Source organism: Lepidochelys olivacea (genome assembly GCF_965140295.1).
Source record: "Lepidochelys olivacea isolate rLepOli2 genome assembly, chromosome: 2".
Classification (NCBI taxonomy): Eukaryota; Metazoa; Chordata; order Testudines; family Cheloniidae; genus Lepidochelys; species Lepidochelys olivacea.
Genome location: NC_140412.1, coordinates 10,078,526 through 10,102,413, shown reverse-complemented (window position 1 = coordinate 10,102,413; position 23,888 = coordinate 10,078,526). Strand labels below are relative to the sequence as shown.

At 46.1% G+C, this 23,888-nt stretch overlaps 1 protein-coding gene across 9 annotated transcripts in view; it reads right to left on the bottom strand.

Moving 5' to 3' along the window:
• PTK2 (protein tyrosine kinase 2) overlaps nucleotides 1-23,888 on the bottom strand; it is a 384,113-nt gene that overhangs the window by 43,288 nt on the left and 316,937 nt on the right. The window lies entirely within an intron of this gene.

Genomic DNA, 23,888 nt, shown 5'->3' with positions numbered 1-23,888 from the left:
AATAATCCTCTCGTAAATAAGAAATACATCATTCACCAATTTCTGACATAATAAAAAATGGAAAAATTAAGAATCTGAATAAATGTATGGTAAAGTACATACTTTCTTAAATAAATGTGTACAGATATACTGTATCCTCCTGGTGTAATGAGCTCTTATCCCATATGGAGGATGTGGGGGGAGGTTCGAAAGCTGATAGAGTAGAATACAGCCAGAGAACCATTTGGAGATTCTCTGGGTGGCGATGGTGTGCCCTGACTCTTTCTGCTACGGTGACAAACAGCCTTGGTTTTGTTCTCTGTAGGTAGAAAACCAAGGCCTGCCGAACATCGAGGGAGTGAAGTCTTGGTTCCTCTGTGGAAACGTGGGGTTTTGGGAAGAACATAGGTAAGCAATGGATTGGTTAAGGTGAAATTCTGAAACTACTTTAGGGGTGAATTTGGGGTGTAGATGTAAAGAAACCTTATCCTTACGGAATACAATGTACGGAGGATCTGTCACTATCACTCCAAGTTAACAGACCCTTCTCGCTGAGGTGATGGCTACAAGAAAAACAACCTTAATAGAAAGGAGGGACATGGAGCAAGTAGCTAAAGGTCTTCTGAGTATTGAGAGAACAAGGTTCAGGTCCCACTGGGGAGTAGGCTTCTGTGTAGGAGGGAAAGTTTGATTAGGCCTTTCCAGAATCTATCAGTCAGTGGATGTGTGAAGACTGAGTAGCCCTGAGAAGGTGGATGGTATGTGCTGATCACTGCCAAGTGGACTCTCAAGGAGCTGATGGACAAACCTGATGTCTTCAAAGATAGGATATAGTCCAAGATGAGAGGAATATCTGTAGTCTCAGGAAGAATGCCTCTTTGTTGTGCCCAAGAAGAGAAGTGCTTCCATTTAGCTAGATAACATTTTCTAATAGAGTCCTTTCTACTATTGGAGACAGTTGTGTAACATTGTCGGACATTGTAAGGACATGGTGAGAATGGATGAATTGAAGAAAGGACTCATATGCTTTCTGTACTGCTCACAACTCCACGATATTGATACGCATCCTGGCCTCTCAAGATGTCCAAACACCCTGTGCTGTGTGACTGTTCATGTGGGCTGACCCACCTAATAGGGATGCATCCAGAATGATGGTCCTGTCCAGGGAGAAAGAGAAAGCCTATGTAACAACTGCAGATTGGAGGTCAGTCCTCACTATCAGTTTGCCCTCGTCTATCAGAGTTTCAAAATGTGCTGTCTTGTTGCGGAAGGCTGTCAGTAAACTCTGAAAACTTGGTATAGTTTAGGAAATGGTATTTAGACAGTAGCACCTGGTAACTGGCTATCCTGAACTGGAGGCTGGATGATGGAGAAGATTTCTCTTCCCAGCAGATCCAAGTGTTTGCCCTCTTTGTCAGCAGGAGAAGACCAGGGATGTCGTCGTCTAGCTCTTTCAGAAATGGCATGGACCACCAGTGAAGTGGGAGCAGAGTGAAAAAACAAAAATTCCACACCCTTAGCCCGCACATAATAAAGCTTCCTCACCCCTTTGGGGGTAGGAGTGCAGGTGGCAATTGTCCTAGCTGGCTCCAGTGTGGCTTCATTAATGGGGAAAGCTATTCTTTTGGATCCGGAAGTGTGCAAGATGTCTACAAGTTTGTGCTAGGATCTCAAGCTCTCCAACAACTCTGCAGAGACAGTTCTGGAACTACCTGAAGTTATTGGTAGAGCCCTGTGTGGATACCAAATTTATATCTGCAGATGTGGATATAAATTTTGTATCCATGCAGGGCTCTAGTCATTGGGAGGTTGGGGGGCGGGGGATGTAGAAGTCACTGCTTCAGCTGGGGATGATGGCGGCAATCTTGCTGGTATGTACATGTTATAATTCTTGACGTCTGATTTGAGTCCATTTATTCTTTTACGTAGAGACTGTCCGGTTTGGCCAATGTACATGGCAGAGGGGCACTGACGGCACATGATGGCATATATCACATTGGTAGATGTTCAGGTGAATGAGTCTCTGATAGTGTGGCTGATGTGACATATGCCATCATGTGCCAGCAATGCCCCTCTGCCCTGTACATTGGCCAAACCGGACAGTCTTTACGTAAAAGAATAAATGGACACAAATCAGACGTCAAGAATTATAACATTCAAAAACCAGCCGGAGAACACTTCAATCTCTCTGGTCACTAGATTACAGACCTAAAAGTCACAATATTACAACAAAAAAACTTCAAAAACAGACTCCAATGAGAGACTGCTGAATTGGAATTAATTTGCAAACTGGACACCATTAAATTAGGCTTGAATAAAGACTGGGAGTGGATGTGTCATTACACAAAGTAAAACTATTTCCCCATGTTTATTTCCCCCCCCCCACACTGTTCCTCACACGTTCTTGTCAACTGCTGGAAATGGCCCATCTTGATTATCACTACAAAAGGTTTTTTTTCTCTCCTGCTGGTAATAGCTCACCTTAACTGATCACTCTCGTTATAGTGTGTATGGTAACACATATTGTTTCATGTTCTCTGTGCATATAAAATCGTCCTACTGTATTTTCCACTGCATGCATCCTATGAAGTGAACTGTAGTCCACGAAAGCTTATGCTCAAATAAATCTGTTAGTCTCTAAGGTGCCACAAGTACTCCTGTTCTTTTTGCAGGAATATTATGTCCACTGCATTCCCGCTATCCAACAAATCAGTTACCCTGTCAAAGAAGGAATCAAGCTGGTTTAGTGTGATTTGGTCTTAGTAAATCCATGCTCGCTGCTAGTGATCACCCCTTCATCCTCCAGGTATTCTCCAGCTGAATGTTTTATACATTGCTCTACTAGCTTCCCAGGTATTGAAGTCAGGCTGACTGGTCTATAATTCCTCAACTCCTCCTTTTCCCCCTTTTCAAAGACGGGCACTGCATTAGCCCTTCTCCAGTCTTCTAGGACCTCTCCTCTCATCCATAAGTTTGTAAATATTATTGCCAGTGGCTCTGAGATTTCTTCAGCTAATTCCTTCAGTACCGTCAGGTGAATAGCATCAGGGCCCGCTGATTTAATACATTCAAATTAGTCCAAAGATTTCTGAAGTGTTCTTTACTTATCTGCATCACTTCCCCTTTATTGTCTATGGTAACTTTGCTAGTCATCTGATCACGTTATTTTTTCTGACAAGACTGAAGCAAAGTAGGTATTGAGCAGCTGTGCCTTCGTATCATCTTCGGTTACCAGCTCACCTTCTCTACTGAGCAGCGGACCCATACCGTCCTTGATCCTTCTTTTTTGTCTGACACATTTGAAGAACCCCTTCTTGTTGTCTCTAACATTTCTTGCCAGCTGTAACTCATTCTTTGCCTTGGCCTTCCTGATTTGATCGGTACACGCTCATGCTATTCCCATGTATACTTCTTTGGTGACATGTCCCTCCTTCCACTTCCTGAGTGTATCCCTTTTGGTTTTTAGATAGCTAAAAAGCAACTTGTGCAGCCACATTGGCCTCCTGTAGCTTTTCTCATCTTACCTCTGTGTCGGAATAGCTCTACTATTACATCTTTTAAGAACTGCCAGTTCCCTTTGACTCCTTTTCTTCCTCATTGGTTTTTCCATTGGACCTTGCCTACTATTTCTCTGAGTCCACTGACATCTACCTTTCTGAAGTCCAGTGTCCTGGTTTTGCTGTCCTCATGTCCTCCTTTCCAAAGGATCTTGAATTCTATCAGATCACAATCACTTCCTCCCAAGTTTCCAACCACCTTTACGTTCACAACTAATTCATCCCTGTTGGTCAAAACCAGATCCAAAATGGAGGACCTGCTAGTTGTTGAAACAGAAAGCTCTCCCCTACACATGCTAAGAATTTACAGGACATATTATGTTTTGCTGCTACAGTCTTCCAGCAGATATCAGGGAAGTTAAAACCCCGCACTAATACTAGCTCACGCGTGATAACTAATCTTGTTAAATGCTTGTAGAATGACTCATCCACTTCTTCTTTCTGATTTGGTGGTCTTTAATAGACCCCCCCATTGTAACATCTCTATAGTTTTTTTCCCTTGTTATTCTCCCTCAGAGACTCCCAATAGGTCTGTCGCTCACTTCCCCTCGGACCTCGGAAAAAGTGTATACATTCTTGACGTCCAGCGCAACACCTCCTCCTTTTTCCCCATACCTATCCTTTCGGAAGAAGTTAGATCCTTCAATGCTGGTACGCCAATCCTGGGAGTTGTCCCACCAAGTCTCTGTTATGCCAATTAAGTCATAATTTTCTTCATAATTTCACGACTTCCAGTTCATACTCCTTACAGTTGTATATAGAAATCGAAGATATTTTGCAGACTGCCCTGTTGTTTTTCTTTTTGCCTTTTTAATGCCATTGTGATTTCTAGATCCTTCTCCAGAAATTCGCTGCTTCCCCTTGTCTTCGGTACTTAAGCCTAGATACGCATTGGCTGGATTAGTTTGATTTCTCTGAAGTGGACTTTGAGGAACACTTAGTCTCATGCTTATGACAGTGCATCTTACCTTCCTGACAACACTCCACCATGAGGTTTGTGCGGGCAGATTCCCCACACCAGAGTCAGATGTTACAACAGGAGGTACATTCCTTGCTGAATCAGGCTGACACACAGAGGGGTTCCCTGGCCTGGGTCTGACTGGGGCCTTATGGTCTTCTCCATTAAGTATTTGCAGAGATGAAATTCCTGCCCTTCTTCAGTATGGCTGGGGAACGATGGGCAGATACTGCATCTTGCCGCAATGTGAGATTCCCCAAGGCAGTACAGGCAGCGCTGGTGGTCATCATTGACTGAGAAGGATTGCAGGCAGGAAGCACAGAATTTGAAGCTCAAAGTCCAGGGTGTAGCTTGCTACCTAAACAGGGTATGGGGGGAAGAGAGGGTCCCCTCGGGAGAATAATCTAATACAGTGGTTCTTAAAGCCGGTCCACCGCTTGTTCAGGGAAAGTCCCGGCGCACCAGACTGGTTTGTTTACCTGCCGCATCCGCAGGTTCGGCTGATTGCAGCTCCCACTGGCCGTGGTTTGCCGCTCCAGGCCAATGGGGGCTGCGGGAAGGGCAGCCAGTACATCCCTTGGCCCTTGCCGCTTCCCGCAGCCCCCATTGGCCTGGAGCAGCGAACCGCGGCCAGTGGGAGCCGCAATCGGATGAACCTACGGACACGGCAGGTAAACAAACCAGTCCGGGGTGCTGGGGCTTTCCCTGAACAAGCGGCGGATTGGCGTTGAGAACCACTGATCTAATGCTAAATGGTACAAACTATTAAAATTGTTAAATTATTTACAAACTAGATGATTCTTATTTTTTAGAATGAAGCCAAAGCTGCAGACACTAAAGGTTCCAACCCAGATCATGTGGCGGTGAGAAGGAACTGGAGAGATTGTTGGTCCGCCCTGACTTTTACCTCCTTGGTTGAAGGCATGAGGTGAGCCAGGGTGCATGTGTGGACAGACAGACTACTTTCAAATTCTCTGGCTTCGGGCACGTGGTGTGCACGTGTAGCTTATAATCAGTGCTATTTCAGATGCAAGAGAAGAAAAGTATTTTCTTCACAAAGCAGTAGACTTCATCAAAATAAAGTGGAACACGGTGTCACTATAACATTGGCTCCAGAGTATAGAACTAACATGGCCCTCAGCTTCAAAAGCTAATCTGGAAGGTATCCAGAAGAGAGCAGCAACAGCACACACACAAAGAGCCAACAGGGAAATGGCTTGTTTTTGCAAGTTCATGGGAATGAGTTTTGAAACATGATCTTCTCTAATTGGCCGAGATTGTGTCACTGTAAGGAAATCAGCAACCTTAATGACTGGCATTGGCTGGCTGGCATTGTCTTTGTGGAGTGCAAAGCAGCTCTAGGGACCCTTGTGCAGCTGAAGGGCGACTCCTCAGTCAATTGCTGATCTGCCAGCAGCCAAAGGTTATCAATTCTGGAGCTGCAAGAGAGATCTTTCCCCCTACTGGCTGCTTCACATTGCTCAGCCCTGGCAGAGCAGCAGACTTCAACTCCACAACTCTCTCCTCTCAATTTAATCTCCATCGTAGCTGCAGTTTATCCTCTGGCACCTTTCCTCTGCCCTGGTCCTTAATTTCTCCTCCTTTCCCCATGTTTTCATGAGCTCTACTGACTTCTCACTTCCTGTAGTTCAGTGTCACTTCCTAAATCCCCACTTTCACAGTTCCTCTTAGCCCTGGTCTACACTAGGACTTTAGGTCGAATTTAGCAGCATTAAATCGATGTAAACCTGCACCCGTCCACACGATGAAGCCTTTTATTTAGACTTTAAGGGCTCTTAAAATCGATTTCCTTACTCCACCCCTGACAAGTGGATTAGCGCTTAAATCGGCCTTGCCGGCTAGAATTTGGGGTACTGTGGACACAATTGGACGGTATTGGCCTCCGGGAGCTATCCCAGAGTGCTCCATTGTGACCGCTCTGGACAGCGCTCTCAACTCAGATGCACTGGCCAGGTAGACAGGAAAAGAACCACGAACTTTTGAATCTCATTTCCTCTTTGGCCAGCGTGGCAAGCTGCAGGTGACCATGCAGAGCTCATCAGCAGAGGTGACCATGATGGAGTCCCAGAATCGCAAAAGAGCTCCAGCATGGACCGAACGGGAGGTACGGGATTTGATCCCTGTATGGGGAGAAAGAAAAGGAGTACTTGTGGCACCTTAGAGACTAACCAATTTATTAGAGCATAAGCTTTCGTGAGCTACAGCTCACTTCATCAGATGCATATCGTGGAAACTGCAGCAGACTTTATATATACACAGAGAATATGAAACAATACCTCCTCCCACCCCACTGTCCTGCTGGTAATAGCTTATCTAAAGTGATTATCAGGTGGGCCATTTCCAGCACAAATCCAGGTTTTCTCACCCTCCACCCCCCCACACAAATTCACTCTCCTGCTGGTGATAGCCCATCCAAAATGACAACTCTTTACACAATGTGCATGACAATCAAGTTGGGCTATTTCCTGCACAAATCCAGGTTTTCTCACATCCCCCCCACCCCCATACACACACAAACTCACTCTCCTGCTGGTAATAGCTCATCCAAACTGACCACTCTTCAAGTTTAAATCCAAGTTAAACCAGAACATCTGGGCGGGGGGGGGGAGGGTAGGAAAAAACAAGAGGAAACAGGCTACCTTGCATAATGACTTAGCCACTCCCAGTCTCTATTTAAGCCTAAATTAATAGTATCCAATTTGCAAATGAATTCCAATTCAGCGGTTTCTCGCTGGAGTCTGGATTTGAAGTTTTTTTGTTTTAAGATAGCGACCTTCATGTCTGTAATCGCGTGACCAGAGAGATTGAAGTGTTCTCCGACTGGTTTATGAATGTTATAATTCTTGACATCTGATTTGTGTCCATTTATTCTTTTACGTAGAGACTGTCCAGTTTGACCAATGTACATGGCAGAGGGGCATTGCTGGCACATGATGGCATATATCACATTGGTGGATGTGCAGGTGAACGAGCCTCTGATAGTGTGGCTGATGTTATTAGGCCCTGTGATGGTGTCCCCTGAATAGATATGTGGGCACAATTGGCAACGGGCTTTGTTGCAAGGATAAGTTCCTGGGTTAGTGGTTCTGTTGTGTGGTATGTGGTTGTTGGTGAGTATTTGCTTCAGGTTGCGGGGCTGTCTGTAGGCAAGGACTGGCCTGTCTCCCAAGATTTGTGAGAGTGTTGGGTCATCCTTTAGGATAGGTTGTAGATCCTTAATAATGCGTTGGAGGGGTTTTAGTTGGGGGCTGAAGGTGACGGCTAGTGGCGTTCTGTTATTTTCTTTGTTAGGCCTGTCCTGTAGTAGGTAACTTCTGGGAACTCTTCTGGCTCTATCAATCTGTTTCTTTACTTCTGCAGGTGGGTATTGTAGTTGTAAGAAAGCTTGACAGAGATCTTGTAGGTGTTTGTCTCTGTCTGAGGGGTTGGAGCAAATGCGGTTGTATCGCAGAGCTTGGCTGTAGACGATGGATCGTGTGGTGTGGTCAGGGTGAAAGCTGGAGGCATGCAGGTAGGAATAGCGGTCAGTAGGTTTCCGGTATAGGGTGGTGTTTATGTGACCATTGTTTATTAGCACTGTAGTGTCCAGGAAGTGGATCTCTTGTGTGGACTGGACCAGGCTGAGGTTGGTGGTGGGATGGAAATTGTTGAAATCATGGTGGAATTCCTCAAGGGCTTCTTTTCCATGGGTCCAGATGATGAAGATGTCATCAGTATAGCGCAAGTAGAGTAGGGGCTTTAGGGGACGAGAGCTGAGGAAGCGTTGTTCTAAATCAGTCATAAAAATGTTGGCATACTGTGGGGCCATGCGGGTACCCATAGCAGTGCCGCTGATCTGAAGGTATACATTGTCCCCAAATGTGAAGTAGTTATGGGTAAGGACAAAGTCACAAAGTTCAGCCACCACGTTAGCCGTGACATTATCGGGGATAGTGTTCTTGACGGCTTGTAGTCCATCTTTGTGTGGAATGTTGGTGTAGAGGGCTTCTACATCCATAGTGGCCAGGATGGTGTTATCAGGAAGATCACCGATGGATTGAAGTTTCCTCAGGAAGTCAGTGGTGTCTCGAAGGTAGCTGGGAGTGCTGGTAGCGTAGGGCCTGAGGAGGGAGTCTACATAGCCAGACAATCCTGCTGTCAGGGTGCCAATGCCTGAGATGATGGGGCGCCCAGGATTTCCAGGTTTATGGATCTTGGGTAGTAGATAGAATATCCCAGGTCGGGGTTCCAGGGGTGTGTCTGTGCGGATTTGATCTTGTGCTTTTCAGGAAGTTTCTTGAGCAAATGCTGTAGTTGCTTTTCGTAACTCTCAGTGGGATCAGAGGGTAATGGCTTGTAGAAACTCGTGTTGGAGAGCTGCCGAGCAGCCTCTTGTTCATATTCCGACCTATTCATGATGACAACAGCACCTCCTTTGTCAGCCTTTTTGATTATGATGTCAGAGTTGTTTCTGAGGCTGTGGATGGCATTGCGTTCCGCATGGCTGAGGTTATGGGGCAAGTGATGCAGATTTTCCATTTTGACTTCCTGAGGAAACTTCAATCCATCGGTGATCTTCCTGATAACACCATCCTGGCCACTATGGATGTAGAAGCCCTCTACACCAACATTCCACACAAAGATGGACTACAAGCCGTCAAGAACACTATCCCCGATAATGTCACGGCTAACGTGGTGGCTGAACTTTGTGACTTTGTCCTTACCCATAACTACTTCACATTTGGGGACAATGTATACCTTCAGATCAGCGGCACTGCTATGGGTACCCGCATGGCCCCACAGTATGCCAACATTTTTATGACTGATTTAGAACAACGCTTCCTCAGCTCTCGTCCCCTAAAGCCCCTACTCTACTTGCGCTATATTGATGACATCTTCATCATCTGGACCCATGGAAAAGAAGCCCTTGAGGAATTCCACCATGATTTCAACAATTTCCATCCCACCACCAACCTCAGCCTGGTCCAGTCCACACAAGAAATCCACTTCCTGGACACTACAGTGCTAATAAACAATGGTCACATAAACACCACCCTATACCGGAAACCTACTGACCGCTATTCCTACCTGCATGCCTCCAGCTTTCACCCTGACCACACCACACGATCCATCGTCTACAGCCAAGCTCTGCGATACAACCGCATTTGCTCCAACCCCTCAGACAGAGACAAACACCTACAAGATCTCTGTCAAGCTTTCTTACAACTACAATACCCACCTGCAGAAGTAAAGAAACAGATTGATAGAGCCAGAAGAGTTCCCAGAAGTTACCTACTACAGGACAGGCCTAACAAAGAAAATAACAGAACGCCACTAGCCGTCACCTTCAGCCCCCAACTAAAACCCCTCCAACGCATTATTAAGGATCTACAACCTATCCTAAAGGATGACCCAACACTCTCACAAATCTTGGGAGACAGGCCAGTCCTTGCCTACAGACAGCCCCGCAACCTGAAGCAAATACTCACCAACAACCACATACCACACAACAGAACCACTAACCCAGGAACTTATCCTTGCAACAAAGCCCGTTGCCAACTGTGCCCACATATCTATTCAGGGGACACCATCACAGGGCCTAATAACATCAGCCACACTATCAGAGGCTCGTTCACCTGCACATCCACCAATGTGATATATGCCATCATGTGCCAGCAATGCCCCTCTGCCATGTACATTGGTCAAACTGGACAGTCTCTACGTAAAAGAATAAATGGACACAAATCAGATGTCAAGAATTATAACATTCATAAACCAGTCGGAGAACACTTCAATCTCTCTGGTCACGCGATTACAGACATGAAGGTCGCTATCTTAAAACAAAAAAACTTCAAATCCAGACTCCAGCGAGAAACTGCTGAATTGGAATTCATTTGCAAATTGGATACTATTAATTTAGGCTTAAATAGAGACTGGGAGTGGCTAAGTCATTATGCAAGGTAGCCTGTTTCCTCTTGTTTTTTCCTACCCTCCCCCCCCGCCCAGATGTTCTGGTTTAACTTGGATTTAAACTTGAAGAGTGGTCAGTTTGGATGAGCTATTACCAGCAGGAGAGTGAGTTTGTGTGTGTATGGGGGTGGGGGGGATGTGAGAAAACCTGGATTTGTGCAGGAAATAGCCCAACTTGATTGTCATGCACATTGTGTAAAGAGTTGTCATTTTGGATGGGCTATCACCAGCAGGAGAGTGAATTTGTGTGGGGGGGTGGAGGGTGAGAAAACCTGGATTTGTGCTGGAAATGGCCCACCTGATAATCACTTTAGATAAGCTATTACCAGCAGGACAGTGGGGTGGGAGAAGGTATTGTTTCATATTCTCTGTGTATATATAAAGTCTGCTGCAGTTTCCACGATATGCATCTGATGAAGTGAGCTGTAGCTCACGAAAGCTTATGCTCTAATAAATTGGTTAGTCTCTAAGGTGCCACAAGTACTCCTTTTCTTTTTGCGAATACAGACTAACACGGCTGTTACTCTGAAACCTGTCATTATGTATGGGGAGAGGAATCCGTGCTATCAGAACTCCGTTCCAGTTTTCGAAATGCCAAAACCTTTGTCAAAATCTCCCAGGACATGAAGGACAGAGGCCATAACAGGGACCCGAAGCAGTGCCGTGTGAAACTGAAGGAGCTGAGACAAGCCTACCAGAAAACCATAGAGGCGAACGGCCGCTCCGGGTCAGAGCCCCAAACATGCCGCTTCTATGATGAGCTGCATGCCATTTTAGGGGGTTCAGCCACCACTACCCCAGCCGTGTTGTCTGACTCCTTCAATGGAGATGGAGGCAATACGGAAGCAGGTTTTGGGGACGAAGAAGAAGAAGATGATGATGATGATGAGGTTGTAGATAGCTCACAGCAAGCAAGCGGAGAAACCGGTTTTCCCGACAGCCAGGAACTGTTTCTCACCCTGGACCTGGAGCCAGTACCCCCCGAACCCACCCAAGGCTGCCTCCTGGACCCAGCAGGCAGAGAAGGGACCTCCGGTGAGTGTACCTTTTAAAATACTATACATGGTTTAAAAGCAAGCATGTGAAAGGATTACTTTGCCCTGGCATTCGCGGCTCTCCTGGATGTTCTCCCAAACCTTTGCAAAAGGTTTCTAGGGAGGGCAGCCTTATTGCGTCCTTCATGGTAGGACACTTTACCACTCCAGGCCAGTAACACGTACTCGGGAATCATTGTACAACAAAGCATTGCAGTGTATGTTTGCTGGCGTTCAAACAACATCCGTTCTTTATCTCTCTGTGTTATCCTCAGGAGAGTGAGATATAATTCATGGTCATCTGGTTGAAATAGAGTGCTTTCTTCAGGGGACACTCAGAGGAGCCCATTCCTGCTGGGCTGTTTGCCTGTGGCTAAACAGAAATGTTCCCCGCTGTTAGCCACAGGGAGGGGGGAGGGTTGAGGGGGTAGCCACGCGGTGGGGGGAGGCAAAATGCGACCTTTTAATGAAAGCACATGTGCTATGTATGTAATGTTAACAGCAAGGTTTACCCTGAAAGAGTGTAGTCACTGTTTTATAAAATGTGTCTTTTTAAATACCGCTGTCCCTTTTTTTTTCTCCACCAGCTGCATGTGTTTCAATGATCACAGGATCTTCTCCTTCCCAGAGGCTAGTGAAGCTTAGAAAGAAAAAAAAACGCACTCGCGATGAAATGTTCTCCGAGCTCATGCTGTCCTCCCATACTGACAGAGCACAGACGAATGCGTGGAGGCAAATAATGTCAGAGTGCAGGAAAGCACAAAATGACCGAGAGGAGAGGTGGAGGGCTGAAGAGAGTAAGTGGCGGGCTGAAGCTCAAATGTGGCGGCAGCATGAGGAGAGGAGGCAGGATTCAATGCTGAGGCTGCTGGAGGACCAAACCAGTATGCTCCAGTGTATGGTTGAGCTGCAACAAAGGCAGCTGGAGCACAGACTGTCACTACAGCCCCTGTGTAATCAACCGCCCTCCTCCCCAAGTTCCATAGCCTCCACACCCAGACGCCCAAGAACGCGGTGGGGGGGCCACCGGCCAACCAGCCACTCCGCCACAGAGGATTGCCCAAAAAAAAGAAGGCTGGCATTCAATAAATTTTAAAGTTGTAAACTTTTAAAGTGCTGTGTGGCATTTTCCTTCCCTCCTCCACCACCCCTCCTGGGCTATCTTGGTAGTCATCCCCCTATTTGTGTGATGAATGAATAAAGAATGCATGAATGTGAAGCAGCAATGACTTTATTGCCTCTGCAAGCGGTGATCAAAGGGAGGAGGCGAGGGTGGTTAGCTTACAGGGAAGTAGAGTGAACCAAGGGGGGGGGGGGGTTCATCAAGGAGAAACAAACAGAACTTTCACACCGTAGCCTGGCCAGTCATGGAACTGGTTTTCAAAGCTTCTCTTATGCGTACCGCGCCCTCCTGTGCTCTTCTAACCGCCCTGGTGTCTGGCTGCGCGTAACCAGGAGCCAGGCGATTTGCCTCAACCTCCCACCCTGCCATAAACGTCTCCCCCTTACTCTCACAGACATTGTGGAGAACACAGCAAGCAGTAATAACAGTGGGAATATTGGTTTCGTTGAGGTCTAAGCGAGTCAGTAAACTGCGCCAGCACGCCTTTAAACATCCAAATGCACATTCTACTACCATTCTGCACTTGCTCATCCTGTAGTTGAACAGCTCCTGACTACTGTCCAGGCTGCCTGTGTACGGCTTCATGAGCCATGGGATTAAGGGGTAGGCTGGGTCCCCAAGGATACATATAGGCATTTCAACATCCCCAACAGTTATTTTCTGGTCTGGGAATAAAGTCCCTTCCTGCAGCTTTTGAAACAGACCAGAGTTCCTGAAAATGCGAGCGTCATGTACCTTTCCCGGCCATCCCATGTTGATGTTGGTGAAACGTCCCTTGTGATCCACCAGAGCTTGCAGCACTATCGAAAAGTACCCCTTGCGGTTTATGTACTCGGCGCAAGTGCTTGGTGCTCCGGTGCCAAGATAGGGATATGGGTTCCGTCTATGGCCCCACCACAGTTAGGGAATCCCATTGCAGCAAAGCCATCCACTATGACCTGCACATTTCCCAGGGTCACTACCCTTGAAATCAGCAGATCTTTGATTGCGTGGGCTACTTGCATCACAGCAGCCCCAACAGTAGATTTGCCCACTCCAAATTGATTCCCAACTGACCAGTATCCGTCTGGCTTTTCAAGCTTCCACAGGGCTATCGGCACTCGCTTCTCAACTGTGAGGTCTGCTCTCATCTTGGTATTCATGCACCTCAGGGCAGGGGAAAGCAAGTCACGAAGTTCCATGAAAGTGCCCTTACGCATGCGAAAGTTTCGCAGCCACTGGGAATCGTCCCAGATCTGCAACACTATGCAGTCCCACCAGTCTGTGTTTGTTTCCCGAGCCCAGAATCGGCGTTCCACAGCATGAACCTGCCCCATTAGCACCATGATGCATGCATTGGCAGGGCCCATGCTTTCAGAGAAATCTGTGTCCATGTCCTGATCACTCATGTGACCGCGCTGACGTCGCCTCCTCGCCCGGTATCACTTTGCCAGGTTCTGGTGCTGCATATACTGCTGGATAATGCGTGTGGTGTTTAATGTGCTCCTAATTGCCAAAGTGAGCTGGGCAGCCTCCATGCTTGCCTTGGTATGGCGTCCGCACAGAAAAAAGGCGCGGAACGATTGTCTGCCGTTGCTCTGACGGAGGGAGGGGCGACTGACGACACGGCTTACAGGGTTGGCTTCAGAGAGCTAAAATCAACAAAGGGGGTGGCTTTACATAAAGGAGTATTTCAGGCAGGACTTCACGGAGGGTTCCAATAAGAAATGGTGCACCTAAGTTATTGTTCTTATTGGAACAAGGAGGTTAGCCTGGCCTCTGATTGACACATGGCTAGATTTACCTCGCTGCACCTTCTCTGTGAGTGACTGCAGTGTGATCTAGAGGAATGAGTCCCCTAGACAGGGGAGGGGGGGAAGCAAATGAGTACAAAACAAATCTGGTCTATTTCTTGTTTTGATCCACTCCATCTATCTTTTACATCTTTGGCTGGCAGCAGACGGTGCAGAAGGACTGCATGCCATCCACATCTCATGGCTGCTCGGCAGAAGATGGTACAGTACGACTGCTAGCCATCCTCATCTCTTGCCTGCCCGGCAGAAGATGGTACAATACGACTGCTAGCCATCCTCATCTCTTGCCTGCCCGGCAAAGATGGTACAGTACGACTGCTAGCAATCCGTATCGCCTGCCTGCTCACCATAAGACGGTTCAGTAGGACTGACTGCAGGACTAAAGAGAATGACCTGGTCAAGTCACTCCAAATTTAGTCCCTGCGCCCATGTCTGCCCAGGCGCTCCCAGCCGACGTGGCCAGGAGCACCTCGGACACGACGAGGACGGCTACCAGTCGTACTGCACTGTCTGCTGCCAGAAGGCAATGGGTTGCTGCTACTGTGTAGCAATGCCGTACCGCGTCTGCCAGCACCCAGGAGACATACGGTGACGGTTATCTGAGTGGGCTCCAGGCTTGCTGTGGTATGGCGTCTGCACAGGTAACTCAGGAAAAAAGGCGCGAAACGATTGTCTGCCCTTGCTTTCACGGAGGGAGGGAGGGAAGGGGGGCCTGACGATATGTACTCAGAACCACCCGCGACAATGTTTTAGCCCCATCAGGCATTGGGATCTCAACCCAGAATTCCAATGGGCAGCGGAGACTGCGGGAACTGTGAGATAGCCATCCACAGTGCGACGCTCCGGAAGTCGACTCTAGCCTCGGTACTGTGGAAGCACTCCACCGAGTTAATGCACTTAGAGCATTTTCTGTGGGGGGACACACACTCGAATATATAAAACAGATTTCTAAAAAAACGACTTCTATAAATTCGACCTTATTCCATAGTGTAGACATACCCTTAGTCTTGGCCAGCTTCACTTCTCCCCTTACCCAAGGGATACTCTCTCAATTCTGGTCTACCAGACCATTGCCTTCTCTTTGTTCACATCATTTAAGACTCAGGTCTCATTCACATTGACAAGAAGTTGTCAACAATACAATTTAATACATATACCTAAACTGTGTAACCATGTTATCTTCTTGTGTTATCTCCTTGCTGTAATTCTGGTTCATCAGTATTATCAGCACCACATCCCCTCCTTTCTCTGCTGTGAATGCCCACTCAAATAATATTATGACTGTAAGCTCCTTGGGGCAACGGCTATATTTGTCTACCAGTTATATAAAACCAGTGGTGCACTTTTGTGCACTGTAGTAGTAACAACAGGAGTGCTACTGTAGTTAGTCCACTGGCTACCCCTGGGGGAATTCTGCACACAATATTTTAAAATTCTGCAAATTTTATTTGTCAAAATAACACTACATAATCACCCCAGTTTCAATTATTTTGGTAATTTATTTCCAAATATCTGTCAGAAAATATGTCTGTAACAATACAGACACACAAAATTCCCCCAGGAGTAGGGCATTAAAGAAACCCCTATGACAAACCAGTTCCTGTTTCTCCGCTGCCCCCACCCCCAGGAGCCCAGCTGGGGGGCCAGACACCCACAGCCCCTCCTCCAAGTCCAGATGCGAGGCCCCTGCAGCCAATACACTAGAAACCCCCTCCCTCCCTGAGCCCAGACATGAGGGCCCCCCGCAGCCCAGATACCGCACCACCTCCCCCGCAGAGCCCACCGTGGCCCCCACATCCCAGACATGCCGTCACACACACCCCTCCCCGAGTAGGGTCGTGAGGTGTCTGGTTTTTGACCGGAACCCTCGGTTGAAAAGGGACCCTGGTGGCTTTAATGTTCGGGGGCCATTAAAAGTCCAGTCGGCAGTGCAGCAGGCTCCCTGTCTGCTCTAGGTGTGTGTGGCTCCTGGAAGTGGCTGCCAGGTTCCTGCAACCCTTAGATGCATGGGAGGCCAGGGAGGCTCTGTGTGCTGCCCCCTTGTGCCAGCTCCGCAGCTCTCACTGACTGGGAACTGTGACCAATGGGAGCTGCGGGGGTGACGCCTGCGGGTGTGAGGGCAGCACGTGGCTCCTCCCTTACTGCCCATGCATCTAGGGGCTGCAGGGACCTGGAAGCCACTTACTGGGAGCCACGGTAAGTGCCACTGGGACCCCACACCTCAAACCCTCTCCCACACCACAACCTCACGTCCTCTCCCACCTCCAAACTCCCTCCCGCACCCCACTCCCCAACAGCAACCCCCCTGCCTCAGGCCCCCTCCTGCACTCCAAACCTCTCATTTTCAGCCCCAGAGTCCACACGCCCAGCCGAAGCCCTCACCCGCCCTGCACCCCAACCACCTGCCCCAGTCCAGAACCCCATCCTTCACCCCAAATCCCTCATCCCCAGCCCCACCCCAGAGTCCACACCCCCAGCTGGAGCCCGTACCCCCTCCCGCACGCAGAACCCCTCAGCCCCAGCCCAGACCCCACTCCTTCAACCCAAGCCCCTCATCACCAGCCCCACCCCAGAGCCTACCTCCCCAGCTAGAGTCCCCCCAACACCCTGTCCCAGCCCGGAGCCCTCTCCCACACCCCAAACCCCTCATCGCTGGCCCCACCCCAGAGCCTGCACCCCCAGTCAGAGCCCTCAGCCACCTCCTGCACACCAACCCCCCCCCCAGCATGGCGAAAATGAGTGAGGGTGGGGGAGAGCAAGCAATGGAGGGAAAGGGGATGGAGCAAGCAGGGGTGGGGCCTCAGAGAAGGGGTGAGGCCGAGGTGTTCGGTTTTGTGTGATTAGAAAGTTGGCAACCCTACCCCAGAGTCCAGCTGTGGCTCCCCAGAGACCAGACGTCCACCTCCTCCCTTCCGGAACCCAGCCGTGGCCTCCCCCACCAGCCCAGATACCCGTCCCCCTACTGCCCAGGGATCCAGAAGGAGAAACAGCCTGCTTCTGGGTCCCAGGCTTATGTGGCGTTTCCTGCACGCCACCGTCTGGAGCCTAGGGAACTGCAGCTGCTAGGAACTCTTTCCTCCCCGCCACAGTGTCTTCTGTGTGTGAGCTGGGCTCTGCCTGGTCCAGTGGCCCCTAGTGGCGGCAAGCAGCACTGCAGCCCATTTTTGTGGAGGAAAGGAAATTATGTGAAAAAAACATTAATTTCTGCAAAATTCTGCATTGCGCAGTGGCACAGAATTCCCTCAAAGGAGTAACTGGCAGCTGCTGGTATTTTTATTTGTCTTGATCTGCTGTAAGCAGGATTTGACAATACAACGGTTCAAGCACTGGCAGCTAGTTTACACAGGTCTTCCACTAATGGAGCTGCACCAGCAGTAGGGCAATAGTGGGATATTTCAAGAAAAAAGTGGTTACTTAAACACAGACAATGTCTTTATACAAAAACAGAGTAGAAGAGAAACCCATACTATTCTGTGCTATTAAAATATTACAGAGATCAGGACAAAAGTTCTCCATTTAGCTAAGGGGAGGGATTCATAATTTATATTAGAATTCAGCATAGCTTATATTTTAATTGCTAATGTTTCACCCCGATCTATGCTTTCCTAACTTTTCATCCGATGAAGTGACCTGTAGCTCACGAAAGCTTATGCTCAAATAAATTTGTTAGTCTCTAAGGTGCCACAAGTCCCCCTTTTCTTTTAACTTTTCAGTGCTTGCAAAAGCTGGATTATGAAAATAAAATACACCACAAAACAGAACTTGGAGTTGAGAAGAAAAGCAACATTAAATTATCCAGCATTGAATTATTCACCAGAAGTTCTCAGATTTGTAGAGCTAATTTGAATATATAAAGTTTTAGACAGGATGTTTTGGATCAATTTAATAGAATCTTTGCAAACATTTTGGCAAGATTTACATATATATAAGTATCACTCTGCCACATACTTATTCTTTTGCATGCAGTGGTATATTAGTGAAAGGTTTTAGAAGTAAAAATATCGTAAAGATAAATGAAATAAAGTTCTTGAAAAATCAAATTTGGTTTCCAAGCTTATCTTGACTCAGGAAAACAAAGCAGACTACACTGTAAATGGGTTCTCAGTATGTATCATAAATAGGATAATTAATTTTCTTATTATACAAATAAACACCACTCTCATGATGCATCAGAGAATCACAAAGAGCTTTACAAACATAAAATTTATCCTTACAAAATCCCAGTAATATACCAGAAGTATCATCCCCATTTGACAGATGGAGAAAGTGAAATACAGGGTGGTTAAGTGATTAGCCAAAGGCCACAGACAGTTAACTTTGTAGCTGGAATTATAAGCACAGCTTGTATCTGAGGGAAAATAATTATTACGGCTTTATCAAACTCAAGAGAGTATATGTGACCCAAGCACCTGTTGGTGCCAATTGGCAGAGGGGATGCAGAGGATGTTACAGGGATCCCCTGGGTCAGATATATGCATAATAGTTCTCCAAAGGATGGCTTTAAGACTGCTACTTAAAGTCTGTCTCATGAAAGGAGGGCTACAGCCAAACGAGGTTGTAAAGTGCTGCAAGGATTTTGGGCGAGCCAAACTCTACAAGAGATGAGACTATCTAGTTAACTAAGTCTAGGCTCTAGAATGCATACTATGATTTTATTTGTAACCATTTGTTTCCAATACTTCTACTTGCTGTCACTTAACTCTCTTCGCTTCATTAAATAAACGTATACTTGATTTCACTATAAACGTAACTAAGTGCTGTGCATTCAGCAGAGAGGTGATCTGAGGTGGAATTGGCAAGCTGGGGTTTAGTGTTTCTTTGGAAGCAGCGAATCTATAAATATTGCAAGCATCCAGTGGACCAGGGGCTAGACACTCCAGGGAGGGAGGGGCTCGAGGATTGGAGTTTGCCTGTCACTAACCTCTAGAGAGACAGTGGGGCCTGCGAGGCCTAGAGGGGAGTACTTGTGTTTCCTGTGGACAGTGGAATTCATAAATTTAAATATTCCAAGGCCAGAAGGGACAATTGCAATCATTTAGTCCAACCTCTTGTGTCCACAACACCGGCCAGAGAACTTCACCAAAATAATTCCTAGAGCATATTTTAAAGAAAAACATCCATTCCTGATTTAAAAATTGTCAGTGATGGAGAATCCACGATGACCCTTCATAAATTGTTCTCATAGACATGAAGGTCAGAAGGGACCATTATGATCATGTAGTCTGACCTCCTGCACAATGCAGGCCATAGAATCTCACCCACCCACTCCTGCAATAAACCTCTCACCTATGTCTGAGCTATTGAAGTCCTCAAATCATGGTTTAAAGACTTCAAGGTGCAGAGAATCCTCCAGCAAGTGACCTCTGCCCCATGCTACAGAGGAAGGCGAAAAACCCCCAGGGCCTCTTCCAATCTGCCCTGGAGGAAAATTCCTTCCCGACCCCAAATATGGTAATCAGCTGGACCCTGAGCATGTGGGCAAGATTCACCAGCCAGTTACCCAGGAAAGAATTCTCTGCAGTAACTCAGAACCCACCACATCTAACATCCCATCACAGGCCATTGGGCCTATTGAACATAAATAGTTAAAGATCAATTAATTGACAAAATCATGTTATCTGATCATACCATCTCCTCCATAAACTTATCGAGCTTAATCTTGAAGCCAGACAGGTCTTTTGCCCCCACTGCTTCCCTTGGAAGGCTGTTTCAGAACTTCACTCCTCTGATGGTCAGAAACCTTCATCTAATTTCAAGTCTAAACTTCCTGATGGCCAGTTTATATCCATTTGTTCTTGTGTCCACATTGGTACTGAGCTTAAATAATTCCTCTCCCTCCATGGTATTTATCCCTCTGATATATTTATAGAGAGCAATCATATCTCCCCTCAGCCTTCTTTTGGTTAGGCTAAACAACCCAAGTTCTTTGAGTCTCCTTTCATAAGACAGGTTTTCCATTCCTCGGATCATCCTAGTAGCCCTTCTCTGTACCCGTTCCAGTTTGAATTCATCCTTCTTAAACATGGGAGACCACAACTGCACACAGTATTCCAGATGAGGTCTCACCAGTGACTTGTATAATGGTACTAACACCTCTTTATCTCTACTGGAAATACCTCACCTGATGCATCCCAAGACCGCATTAGCTTTTTTCATGGCGAGATCACACTGGTGGCTCATAGTCATCCTGTGGTCAACCAATATTCCAAGGTCCTTCTCCTCCTCTGTTACTTCCAATTGATGCATCCCCAGCTTATAACTAAAATTCTTGTTATTTATCTCTAAATGCATGACCTTACATTTCTCACTATTAAATTTCATCCTATTACTATTACTCCAGATTACAAGGTCATCCAGATCCTCCTGTATGATATCCCGGTCCTTTTCTGAATTGGTAATACCACACAGCTTCGTGTCATGTGCGCAAACATCCACTTTTTGTGCCGAGGTCAGTAATAAAAAGATTAAATAAGATTGGTCCCAAAACCAATCCCTGAGGAACTCCACTGGTAATCTCCCTCCAGCCTGACAGTTCACCTTTCAGTATGACCCACTGTAGTCTCCCCTTTAACCAATTCCTTATCCACCTTTCAATTTTCATATTGATCCCCAGCTTTTCCAATTTAACCTTTCAATTTTCCAATTATTTTCCAATAATTCCCCATGTGGCACCGTATCAAACGCCTTACTGAAATCTAGGTAAATTAGATCCACTGCGTTTCCTTTGTCTAAAAAATCTGTTACTTTCTCAAAGGAGGAGATCAGGTTGGTTTGGCACGATCTACCTTTTGTAAAACCATGTTGTATTTTGTCCCAATTACCATTGACCTCAATGTCCTTAACTACTTTCTCCTTCAAAATTTTTTCCAAGACCTTGCATACTACAAATGTCAAACTAACAGGCCTGTAGTTACCCGGATCACTTTTTTTTCCTTTCTTAAAAATAGGAACTATGTTAGCAATTCTCCAGTCATACGGTACAACCCGAGTTTACAGATTCATTAAAAACACTTGTTAATGGGCTTGCAATTTCATGTGCCAGTTCCTTTAATATTCTTGGATGAAGATTATCTGGGCCCCTCCCCGATTTAGTCCCATTAAGCTGTTCGAGTTTTGCTTCTACCTCGGATATGGTAATATCTACTTCCATATCCTCATTCCCATTTGCCATGTTACCATTATCTCTAAGATCCTCATTAGCCTCATTAAAGACTGAGGCAAAGTATTTGTTTAGATATTGGGCCATACCTAGATTATCCTTAACCTCTACTCCATCCTCAGTGTTTAGTGGTCCCACTTCTTTTTTTTTTTCTTCTTATTTATATGGCTATAGAACCTTTTACTATTGGTTTTAATTCCCTTTGCAAGGTCCAACTCTACTTGACTTTTATCCTTTCTCACTTTATCCCTACATGTTCTGACCTCAGTAAGGTCCTAGCTTTCCTTGCTGATCCCTCCCATCTTCTACTCCTTGTAGGCTTTCTGCTTTTTCTTAACCACCTCTCTGAGATGCTTGCTCATCCAGCTTGGTCTACAACTCCTGCCTATGAATTTTTTCCCCTTTCTTTGGATGCAGGCTTCCGATAGCTTCTGCAGCTTTGACTTGAAGTAATCCCAGGCCTCCTCTGCCTTTAGATCCATAAATTCTTCAGTCCAATCTACTTCCCTAACTAATTTTCTTAATTTTTGAAAGTCAGCCCTTTTGAAATCAGAAACCCTAGTCGAAGGTTTATTTTTGTTTATCCTTCCATTCAGTTTGAACTGAATTAGCTCATGATCACTTGAACCAAGGTTGTCCCCTACAACCATTTCTTCTTTGAGGTCCTCACTACTCACCAAAACCAAAGCTAAAACGGCATCCCCTCTTGTTGGTTCAGCAACTACTTGGTGAAGGAATCCATCAGCTATCGCATCTAGGAAAATCTGAGCCCTATTATTATTACTAGCACTTGTCCTCCAGTCTGAGGGTTAATTACTCGCACCGCCAAAAATATACACCTTATTTCCAGTTTGAATTTGTCTAGCTTCAACTTCCAGCCACTGGATTGTTTTATTCCTTTCTATGCTAGATTGAAGGCCCTATTATTAAATATTTGTTCCCCATGTAGATATTTATAGACTGGAATCAAGTCACCCCTAACCTTCTCTGTTAAGCTAAATAGATTGAGCTCTTTAAGTCTATTGCTATAAGGCATGTTTTCAAATCCTTTAATCATTCTCTTGGCGCTTCTCTGAACCTTCTCCAATTTATGAACATCATTCTTGAACTGTGCACACCAGAATGGGACACAATATTCCAGCAGCGGTCACACCAGCAGCAAACATAGAAGTAAAATAATTCCTCTACTTCTACTAGAGGGTCTCCTATTTATGCACCCCAGGATCACATTAGCTCTTTTGGCCACAGCATCACCTGGGGAGCTCATGTTCAGTTGATTATCAACCATGACCCCCAAATTTTTTTCAGAGTCATTGCTCTCCAGGACAGAGTCCTCCATTCTGTATGCATGGCCTACATTCTTTGTTCCTAAATGATACATTTACATTTAGCCATATTAACACACATACTGTTTGCCTCCTCCAATTTTTGTGTAATCTACAAAGGTTAATCAGTGATAATTTTATGTTTTCTTCCAGGTCACTGATAAAAATGTTAAGTAGTGTAAGGCCAAAAACCTGATCCCTAAGGGTTCTCACTGGAAACACCTGCTTGCTGACAATTCCTTGTTTACAATTACATTTTGAGACCTATCAGTTAGCCAGTTTCTAATCCATTTAACATGGGCCATGCTAATTTTATACCATTTTAATTTTTTAAATCAAAAGGTCATGTGGTATCAAATCAAACTGCATACAAAAATTTAAGTATATTACACATCCACATTATCACCTGTATCAACCCAATTAGTAATCTCATAAAAAAATATCAAGTTAGTTTGACAGGCTCTGTTTTCCATAAACCCATGTTCATTTGCATTAACTGTAAATCCATAACATGGATGTTGGACAGCTGACCCCGAAGAGGCACAGATCAGGCTTCCTCAGACTCAGGGCAGGTGGTAGCGAAGTGTCTCAACTCTGGGTGCCCCCAACAAGCGCCACATATACACCAAATAAAAATACAGACAGAACTAAATGAGAATGTAAGGGATAAATGCTGGGATACAGCTGAGGATGTCTACACAAGCCTCTTGGGAATGTCTTCCAGTCACTGCAAGACTTACATACTCAGGAAGGTATGTAATTGGCTGTTTACCCCTCTTTTCACCAGCTATTCCTTTTTGGACTCTCTTTTTTTTGCCCCCATTTTTCATAAGGAATACCTGTTTTTCCTTGGTATTGTGCCTAATTTCTGTTTAACTCTGTGGAAGACCACAGAGTCACCAACACTGGTGCATTCAGATCTGGATGCTTTATTGATAACAGAATCATTAATAATGGATTGCTACAGTGGTCTACCTTATGAGGAGATTC